The following is a 10,845-nucleotide window of genomic DNA, read 5'->3' on the forward strand; positions in this document are numbered from 1 at the left end:
AGCAGATTTGAGTCCCTGGTGCCACAGTGGCAACCTTGGCCACGACCCTTGTATCAGCTGCCCTCCTTCCTCATCTCACACTTCCTGCCCTCTCTGGCCACCACCTTTCACACAAAGCAAGTCCTGGCCTCCCATTCTGATGTCAGGGGCCTGAGCTGGGCTCAGGGCTCTGAGTTCCAGGCCTGGCCCTGCCTCCTCCACACAGAGTGACCTTGCACGGGTCCATGTTCCTGCCCCTCCACACAGTGACCTTGCATGGGTCCATGTGCCTGCCCCTCCACATAGTGACCTTGCATGGGTCCATGTGCCTGCCCCTCCACACAGAGTGACCTTGCACGGGTCCATGTGTCTGCCCCTCCACACAGAGTGACCTTGCACAGGTCCATGTGCCTGCCCCTCCACATAGTGACCTTGCACGGGTCCATGTGTCTGCCCCTCCACACAGAGTGACCTTGCATGGGTCCATGTGCCTGCCCCTCCACACAGAGTGACCTTGCACGGGTCCATGTTCCTGCCCCTCCACACAGTGACCTTGCATGGGTCCATGTGTCTGCCCCTCCACACAGAGTGACCTTGCACAGGTCCATGTGCCTGCCCCTCCACATAGTGACCTTGCACGTGTCCATGTGTCTGCCCCTCCACACAGAGTGACCTTGCACGGGTCCGTGTGCCTGCCCCTCCACATAGTGACCTTGCATGGGTCCATGTGCCTGCCCCTCCACACAGAGTGACCTTGCACGGGTCCGTGTGCCTGCCCCTCCACACAGAGTGACCTTGCATGGGTCCATGTGCCTGCCCCTCCACACAGAGTGACCTTGCATGGGTCCGTGTGTCTGCCCCTCCACACATAGTGACCTTGCACAGGTCCATGTGCCTGCCCCTCCACACAGAGCGACCTTGCACAGGTCCATGTGTCTGCCCCTCCACACATAGTGACCTTGCACGGGTCCACGTGCCTGCCCCTCTGGGCCCTGGGTCCTTCATGTGCTCTGGCATAGCTGGGGCTCTGTGACTGGGGCATAGGTGATGAGGGATGGTGTGTGGACATTGCTTGGGTGAGCCTCACCTCCCCTGACCTCAGCCACACCCCTCCCTCCTGCTCCGTGACCCCCCCTCTCCTGCCTTCTTCTTCCCCAGAGGGGCCCAGGAGTGTGTGTCCACATGCATGTGCATTGGATGCCAAGTGCACACGTGCACATGCTTTGCTCACCTTCCAGGCTGCAGCCAGATGTGGCCAGGGGCCTCTCGTGTAATGCAGACACAGTGACACAGGGGCACAGGGACACCAGGGGCCTGGGGCCTGCAGGGAGCAACCCAGGCCACGTTTCCCTCCCAGAGAGGCTCACAGACAATCTCAGGCACGTGATGCATGGAGGAAGATGTCGCTCCCCCTCTTCGTGGAGGAACGACACAGGACCCTGCGCTGTTCTTTCGTCTGCTCGGCCCTCCCCGGGTTTGCTGCTGGTTCTTCCCGGATTGGCTACTATCCCTTCCACCTCCGTGGAAGGGCAGTTCCCCCTGGCCACATTCCCCACTTCCGCAGGGGAGCGGCACACTGCCGGCCGGCTCTCTCGGGGGCTGCACAGGTGTTCCCCTTAGGTGTTCCCCTTAGGTGTTCCCCTAAGATGTTCCTGGTGCATGCCGTCTCTCTCCTCCTTTATAGTCCTCCTCCGCCAATCCTAACTCGGCTGCCCACACGCCGAGTACGCTGCTCTCCTCCAATCAGGAGCAAGTTCTACAGTTTATTGGCTGAACTGGAGGCAGCTGTGTAGAAGCTGTTTTCTTCTCTCCCAGCGCCATATTGTGGGAGAGCAGATGCATAGAATAAGTCTTAATTCCAGTAACTTAGTCTAGTCCGAATTGCTCCCCACAGAAGACAGGAAGTCAGATCCTGGAAGTGATTGGCAGACACCTCCTCTGGTGTCAGCCCACCTTAGAGACCAGGGGTGGGGTGCAGGGGAGGGGCTCAGAGAGACCCCAGAGTTCAAATCCAGCCTTGTGAAAGGGCCTTGATGTCTCTGATTTCGGTGCCCTCAGATGTAAAACAGTACCTGTGCTTCCTCCCTCCTGGGGCTCTGTGGGGCATCAGGCTGCCAGGTGCATGGTGCTTTCAGTCCAGGGCTGGGCACACAGGGAGGGCTTCTAGATATGACTCAGGATGACAGCTGGGGTGACAAGGTTCTGTCCCCTTGGTGGCACTGATCACTCTCTGCCCTGGTTCTGAGGTGGAAGACAGCCTTCCTGGGGGCTTCTTCCTCACTTGGGGGCTGCCATCACTCACGGTGCATGCCCCATGCGTGTGTGTCGGGTGCCCAGGTGTATGAGCTGGGATGTATGAGCTCACAGGTGCACAGCTGTGGGGGCTGGCGGGCTCTCGCACCCTCCGAGCCTCTCCTAGATCAGAGAAGCGTGCAGCTCTGAGTGTGGAGCAACTGCTGAAGGCACCTGCACTCCTCCCTGTGGGTCCTTCATAAACCAGGAGTCTCACTGTTTGGGGACAGGATTTTGTAAAGGCAAAATCGGTCATCCAGAGTTTCTTAAAATACTTCTTCTTAAAGGTTTGTTTTATTTATTTGAAAGGCAGAATGAGAGAGAGATTGATTCAATCCACTGGTTTACTCCCCAAATGGCTGCAACAGCCAAAGCTGGGCCAGGCTGAAGCCAGGAGCCAGGAGCTTCTTCCAGGTCTTCCACGTGGGTGCAGGGGTCCAAGGTCTTGGACCATATTCTACTGCTTTTCCAGGCACATAAGCAGGGAGCTGGATTGGAAGTGGAACAGCTGGGACTTGATCTGGTGCCCAAATGGGATACTGGCATCACAGGCAGCGGGTTAACCCGTTGTGTCACAGCAAGAGATTCTAAAAATTAAAAACAAATCAGTGACGTGAAAAAAAATGTTTTACTGAAATCACTGCTGTGTTTTAAAAATTGTGTGTTCTTATGTTTTGTATTTTCCTAGTATAAAATCCAAGTTATGTTTTAATTTTTTAGTGGTATTTTCACTTTGACGCTACATTGAATGTTAATGCTAATTGTATTTTTTTTCTTTTAGGAATGACACGAATGTATTGCTCAAAATTGAAAATAGTCATCTATCTTTTAAACAAATTTAAATTGAGGACTTCTATGTGAACAAAAGCATTTTAAATACCTAGAAATAGGTTCTGTTAATAATGCACTAGATATTATTGCTCAATTTTACTGCACATTACATTTTTGGTTGAGGCTTATTTGATCAGCTATCATGCAGAAAAATAAATTATCAATATGAATTTAAGAAAAGTAGTAAGATGTTTGTTTTCCAAACATTAGATGAGAATTGATACAGTTCACAGCTTAAGGTTCACGAAATTTTATTCAGCTACTGTATAAAAATCATGATTAAAATCACACATGCACACTAACAGCTATTAAATGTAGTCAAATATCTCTGTTGGTACATTTAAAATAAGAACAGGTATCAACTACTTTTTCTACTTATTTGACAGGTAGAGTTAGACAGTGAGAGAGAGAGAAAGGTCTTCCTTCCATTGGTTCACCCACAAAATGGCCGCTACGGCCAGCACTGCACCAATCCGAAGTCAGGAGCCAGGTGCTTCCTCTTGGTATCCCATGCGGGTGCAGGTGCCCAATCACTTGGGCCATCCTCCACTGCCCTCCTGGGCCACAGCAGAGAGCTGGACTGGAAGAGGAGCAACCAGGACTAGAACCCGGTGGCCATATGGGATGCCAGCACCGCAGGCAGAGGATTAACCAAGTGAGCCACAGCGCCGGCCCAATCAACTACTTTTTTTAAATTGATATCAACTGTCACTCTCTTTGGCCGCCTGAAAAGGCAGTCTTCACATAATTCCTAAAAACATTAAATAATAGAAATCTTAAGTATAGATGTATATTTGGTTATGTCAATAATATTCACATAATTAGCACATAATCAACATTTTATCATTTTAAATATGGAAAAACTAGGGAGAATTTGGGTTCAATATACCCTGTAAACCAGTTTCTAAATAAAGCTAGAAAACATCTTTGCTATGCTTCTTTTTATTTATTTATTTTTTTGACAGGCAGAGTGGACAGTGAGAGAGAGAGAGAGAGAGAAAGGTCTTCCTTTGCTGTTGGTTCACCCTCCAATGGCCGCCACGGCCGGCACGCTGCAGCTGCCGCGCTGTAGCCGGCGCACCACGCTGATCCAAAGGCAGGAGCCAGGTGCTTCTCCTGGTCTCCCATGGGGTGCAGGGCCCAAGCACTTGGGCCATCCTCCACTGCACTCCCAGGCCACAGCAGAGAGCTAGCCTGGAAGAGGGGCAACCGGGACAGAATCCAGCACCCCGACCGGGACTAGAACCCAGGGTGCTGGTGCCACAAGGCGGAGGATTAGCCTATTGAACCACGGCGCTGGCCTTGCTATGCTTCTTAAATTCCTTCAGTCAAGCATCATGGTAGTTGAGTTGATGGTCTGTAAACATTCTCACTCATCTACACTGTTTCCTGAGGTGAACCAGGAGCTCACTGTTATGCTATTGTTATGCTAGTGGCCTCACAATTTAATATCCTTACAAATATGCATTGGGAATAATCAAAATTTAAAAAAACTAATGTAGGCCAATGTGTAATTCAGCATACTTTCTCTATTACAAAACAATGTTTAGGATATTTTTTTGGGTATCAAAGCCAAATTTATCCATTTTCAGAAGAAAAAACTTGTAGTCCTAGGCCATAAAAAATTTCAGCATTAATTCACTTAAGACTAAGGAAATGAAAATAAATGTGTCTTACTTGCATGTACCTTCTGGAATAATGCCTAAAATCTATGTAGGTCATTCCATTTTACAGAATGTTAAAAGGCAGTACAGTAACTGGCCCATGGTAGGTCTGACAAGAAACAGATGACTAGTCAATGAGAAGTGCATGTTTCTTAGTATCTTTTCCATGAGAAAAATGAGGTGATTTAATATTTACATTTGTTGGAGAGGACTGTGGTTGCTATTACCAAAATAGCTGAATTGAATGAAGAAATTTATTAATACTTCTAAAAAAATTCACTGCTCCAACTGTGGTACTTCAATGTTAATTGGTTATACTTAAAAAGAAAATACTGCAAGGTACTTATATAAGATACAACCTGACTTAGCAGATTAATTTATAAAAATATATTCTTCCATTATCTCATGGCTTAAAAAATCAAGAAAAGCATTATATCTTAAAAAGAGAATTCATGCAATGATTTTTAAGCACTATATTTGGTATACCATTACCACCTTAATCACAATTCCATCCATCCCTATATCAAAAGGCAGCACTGGTAACCTTGATTGTGTCATATACACTAACATTTTAAAAAGGGCCAATCTTGGTTAAATACTTCCACACATTATCTACACCCACTATTCTTATCCTTTCTTCTCCAGAGGAGAGCATCCTGGACCCAGGCCCTCATCTGGTGTTTGCCTGTAGTTCATTCTTGGGAAAGAATGATCAAAATGACTGAATTACAGTTAATGTTTTGATTCAAGAATATGGCAGTGAAGAAGCCATTGTTTTTGAAAATTAGACTTAATAGTATTTTTCATGCTAAATTCCAAAAGCTTAATAATTTGTTATCTAGAGGAAAAAACCATCATCTTTTTCATATTATTTAAAAAGAAAACAAGAAAGGTCAACTTTATGCCCCATGAAAATAAAAATAAACTCACATGAACTTATTAATGATGCTTACTGAAGACAATAAAAGTGACTTCAAAATTCCAAAAACCATTTTTAACATATACTGAAATACAGAGGTAGAAAGTGTATTTATTATATTTCCCTGTTAAGTCTAATAATATAATTCTCTATCACTTACAAATATAATTTGCTTTATATGTCAAACTATCCTACAGTTCCATATGGATTATCTACTTTTATTTACCAATTCTGCATTTTACAGTATCTACAATTATATTTTGATTCTGGACAACCACTTGCAAATTATTCCTAACTCCACCATGAATAGGTTGCAAATGGTATGTTGATGAAATGTTTTCAGCAGCTTTCTAGGTCTCAAAGCAAGAGGCCAATCAATAGATTATTGGTAAATCCACACTACTTAAATTACAGTGATGCCTTTTTATGTGGCTGAATCATACAAGATGACAAGAGAGCTATGCTGTATTAGGCATTACTCCGTTATCACAGCAGTGTTTCTTATGTAGCAATACACATATACCACTGGATAGCCCTGAGATGATTTTAGAGGGGGTGCGAGCTGGATGAACAATGTTTCATAGTTACATGTTTTAATGTGAAATGTGATTGCTCAATAAAAAAAAAGCTAGGGCTAAAAAGGTGAAAAGATTTTAAAAATAATAAGTAAACAATGGCATAGGATATACACATATATATGAGATCAGGAAGGTGTAGCACATTGAGGAAGCATTGTCTTCAGGAATGATTTGACTCTGACTGCCTGTATTAACGAGCCACATGGTGAAGGGTTTTCCTCTTCTGTAAATTCTGAGTTGCTTATTTGAGACTGCAAATCTGAAAGCACTGAGTACATTGAACTTACTTTAAAAGGGCTTCCCACAATGGTGAGGAAGTTCGGAAGCATATGAGGGTCATGCCATTCCTACAGGAGAAAGAGGACTACAAAGGCACATTACATATGTTGGTGGTGTTGCAGCATTCAAATAAAAGTAATCTAAATATTACCATTGGCAAGTAATGAATCTCATAATAGTCTTTCATAAAAAAGAAGGTAATCTTGTGCATTAGGTGCTCTTGATTCTGGAACCGCCTGCACATAAGTGTCACTAACATGGACCCACTGGCCCACTGATTCATTGTCAGGTTCTTTCTCACCAGGCCCAGTCTTCTTTCCAGTGAGATATTCTGATAACTTCCTGGAGGGTGTTCTTGCTTTCACATAAGCCGAGTAGTGCCCTCCTCTCGTGGAGCCACTGAGACTACAGAGAACTTCATCACCCACACTTACATCCTTACAAGTAGCAGAACAGAATGGTGCTAAATCAAGCATAAGTGGAAAACCTACATGTCTGTTGACTTTACAAAGACTCAAGCCAGCCTGGTGGAATCTTTTCAGATGGAGAATTGGGATAGGAGGAACGGCAGAAAGAGCAATTGCTTCCTGGCATTAGCATGAACCCCTCTGCTTTCTTCTCCGCAGAACTGATTTCCTTTGGATACTCCTGCTTCTTCTCAGTACAGTTCTCACACAGAAGCTTGTTGTTCCCCATAAGTAATTCCACAGACGTAAACTGGTAGCGACAGGACTGAACTGAACAGTCTTTGGAAGTAGTGATGTAGCTCTGAGAGAGGGTCTGAAAAGCATGCTGGGGACTGCGAGGCCTCATATGCTCCTCCCCTGCAAAACCTAACTTATTTGGAATTCTAAGTGGCTGCTTTTCTCTGTCAAAATCTCCATCTCCAATTTCAGGGCTGCTCAAAGTTCAGAAATGGCGTTAGCCACTCCCTCTTCACTATGGTCGGTCTCCTTAGCGGATGGCAGTGTCCCCTCTGTGTGTGCGCAGGGTCTGCCGCGGGACCTGCACTGCCCCGCCTGCTTAGAAGTGCTTTCGACTCGGAGGCCTCACTGTGGGCCTCAACACTGCTCTCAGAACCGCTGGCTTCTTTTCCGCTGCCGTCGCTGGGGCTTTCGCTGGGACCCATTGCGCCGGCAGACACTGAAGGAGAGCCATCCATGCCCAAGTCCGCATTTTCCTGGTACGTGAAAATGGTTTTTCTCCTGCGGGTGAGAGTTTTCTTTGACGTTTTCTGTCATGAATTTGCTGATTCTTATCTTTAGAAGGACAGTGTTTCTTGGCAGGTCTGGGTTGGTGAGTATTTCCATGGTAACCGTGCCACTGTACTGATCATGATCTCTTCCTGTGAACTTCTGTGTTGACTCAGTCTTCCCACAGCACAGGCTTTGAGACCCTTTCTTCTATTATAGGAAGGGAAATACCAATGAAAGGATCTTCCGTGGTGGAGATAGTTGCACATTCTTCCACATTACTGTGCTAGTCAGTTCACCAATAAAGATCTAATCTAGGAAGTTCATTTTCACACCATTCACATCTGCTTTGACCTTTTCCTAGTTGCATCAGCAGCAGCTTTAGTAGTTGGGTTGTTAAATGCCTTTAGAACACTAGCTTGTATTCTCTTCGTTTCTTCTGTCCTCACTACATCCCGCAGGTAATGGAGAAGCTCCTGACTGTCCTGTGGTTGGAAATCTTTACATCGAGGTGCCTTCTGGCAAAGCTGATTGAAAAGAACTTCTGGAGAAAGTGGTCCTTTTTCAGTCTCCCTCATGCTGTGCAGAAACAGGAACAAGGCTGAGGTCAGTGGGCCAGGGCTTGGAAGTTCCACCACCAGTGGGTCCAGCTGAGAGTCTGAGGAAGGAAAAATCTTGAATTTTGTACCGTTTTCTTTCATCTCATTCATAAGTTCAGTCAGGATATAAGTCTGTGACAAGTTCTGAATGACTGCATTAAAAAAGCAAGTATTTCCTAAATTCGTAATTCCTTTTACAGATGGTCCACTGCTGACTTTTCTTCCTTTCTTTATTTCACTCACTTCACATTTTTCTTCACAAAGTTTCATGAGCCTAGAAACTGCACTTGTTTGTGTTTTAGAAACATGTTTCTGAAGAGAATCAATGGATGATGATTGCGAATCAAAGGATGATGTCCAGTTATATCCATTTTGTTCCAACTGATTTCATTTTTTTTACTGCTGTGTAGTATTCCATGGTGTATATACCCCATAATTTATCTGGTCTTCAGTTGATGGGCATTTGGATTGATTAGATATCTTAGCTGTTGTGATTTGAGCTGCAATAAACATGGAGTACAGATAACTCTTGCATGTGCAAATTTCATTTCCACTGGGCAAAATCCCAGGAGTGGAGTGGCTGGGTTATATGGTAGTTCTATATTCAGATTTCTGAAGTATCTCCAACTGTCTTCCACAGTGGCTGTACCAGTTTACATTCCCACCAACAGTGAGTTGGGGTACCTTTTTATGCACATTCTTGCCAGGATTTATTGTTTGTTGATTTCTATATGAAAGACATTCAAATGGGGTGAGGTGAAACTTCAATGTGGCTTTGATTTGTATTTCCATGATAGGTAGTGGTCCTGAGGATTTTTTCAGGTGTCTGTTGGCCATTTGGATTTCCTGTTTTGAAAAATAAAATAACTGTTTAAGTCCTTTGCCTATCTCTTAATTGGGTTGTTTCTTTTATTGTTGCTTAGGTTCTTCAGTTCTTTGTATATTCTGGTTATTAATCCTTTATCAGTGGCATAGTTTGCAAATAATTTCTCCCATTCTGTGGTGGCCTCTTCATTTTGCTGTGTGCTTTCTTTGCAGTGCAGAAGCTAATAATCCCACTTGCCAATTTCGGCTTTGATTCGCTGGGCATCTGGGGTCTTTTCCAAGAACTCTTTGTCTATGCCAGTTGAAGAGACTATCCTTGCTCCAGGGATTGATTTTAGTTCCTTTGTCAAAGATAAATTGGTTGTAGATGCATGGATATATTTCTGGAATTTCTATTCTGTTTCATTGGTCTGTTCATCTGTTTTCCTGCCAGTACCTGGATGTTTTGATGATACATGTCCTGCAGTAAATCTTGAAATCTGGCATTGTGATGCATCTGACTTTGTTTTTGTTGTGTAAGATTGCTTTAGCTATTCACATCTCTTGTGTTTCCATATGGATTTCAGTGTCATTTTCTCTATGTCTGAGAAGAATGTCCTTGGTAGTTTTATTGGTATAACATTAAATCTGTAAATTGCTTTTGGCAGTATGGTCATTTTGATGATATTGATTTCAGTCTTTTGAATTGCTGAGACTTGCTTTGCAGCCTAGTATGTGGTCTATCCTAGATCAGTACACATTGTATGCATGAATTAAAATTTCACTCTGTATGCCATACATGTGTATAATTAATGTTATGAAATAAACTCCAAACAGTATCTTACTTGGTGTATAAGTTTAAGGAGTGTTAAAACATTTAAATTAGTTTCACGTCTAATATTATTGTCTTTGGAAGTAGTTTATTAAGACTAACATAATCTGGAAATAACAGAATTGGTGTTTTATTATGCTAAGTGGAGCGATTAGGAGGTAGTACTTTGGCCAGCACCATGGCTCAGTAGGCTAATTCTCCACCTGCAGCACCGGTACTCTGGGTTCTAGTCCTGGTTGGGCACCAGTTCTGTTCTGGTTGCTCCTCTTCCAGTCCAGTTCTCTGTTGTGGCCCGGGAGGCAGTGGAGGATGGCCCAGATCCTTGGGCCCTGCATCCACATGGGAGACCAGGAGGAAACACCTGGCTCCTGGCTTTAGATTGCCGCAGCACGCTGGCCGTAGCGGCCATTTGGGGGGTGAACAAATGGAAGGAAGACCTTAAAAAAAAAAGGAGGTAGTACTTTACCTTAAGTTGATGCTAAATACATCTTTTAAATTGTTTCACATAATAAAAATGAAGTATTTCTTTAAGTGTATTTGGAATTAATTTGAATTAGGCAATATCAAATATGGAATATGGAATTAAATGTTAATTTAGGTGCAAAAATTTCTTAAATATGTGTAATTCTTTCATACTGAATATTGCCCCATTGAATTGTAAGACCCCTTGTGTTTAGGGTCTTAAGTATTTTTGAACCAAATTAAGCAAAATATGTGCAACCTTGTCTTATTTGTTTGTCTTCACTTTCTTCTGTGAAGCCCAAAGTCAGGAGCCTCTCTGCCCAGCCATAATATTTCAAGTGAGTATTCCATGCCTGTCATATTTTTGGAGCTCTATAACCATAAGCACAGTCTAATATAAACACATTTTTATT

General features: G+C 44.0%; 1 pseudogene; it reads right to left on the reverse strand.

Annotated features, from left to right (window-relative positions):
* Window positions 1-4,077: 4,077 nt before the first annotated feature.
* Window positions 4,078-9,616, reverse strand: LOC149121308 (ubiquitin carboxyl-terminal hydrolase 45 pseudogene; annotated as a pseudogene).
* Window positions 9,617-10,845: the final 1,229 nt, after the last annotated feature.

The sequence above is a fragment of the Oryctolagus cuniculus genome, chromosome 17 (genome assembly GCF_051225735.1).
Source record: "Oryctolagus cuniculus isolate XC-2025 breed Fujian yellow rabbit chromosome 17, ASM5122573v1, whole genome shotgun sequence".
Classification (NCBI taxonomy): Eukaryota; Metazoa; Chordata; class Mammalia; order Lagomorpha; family Leporidae; genus Oryctolagus; species Oryctolagus cuniculus.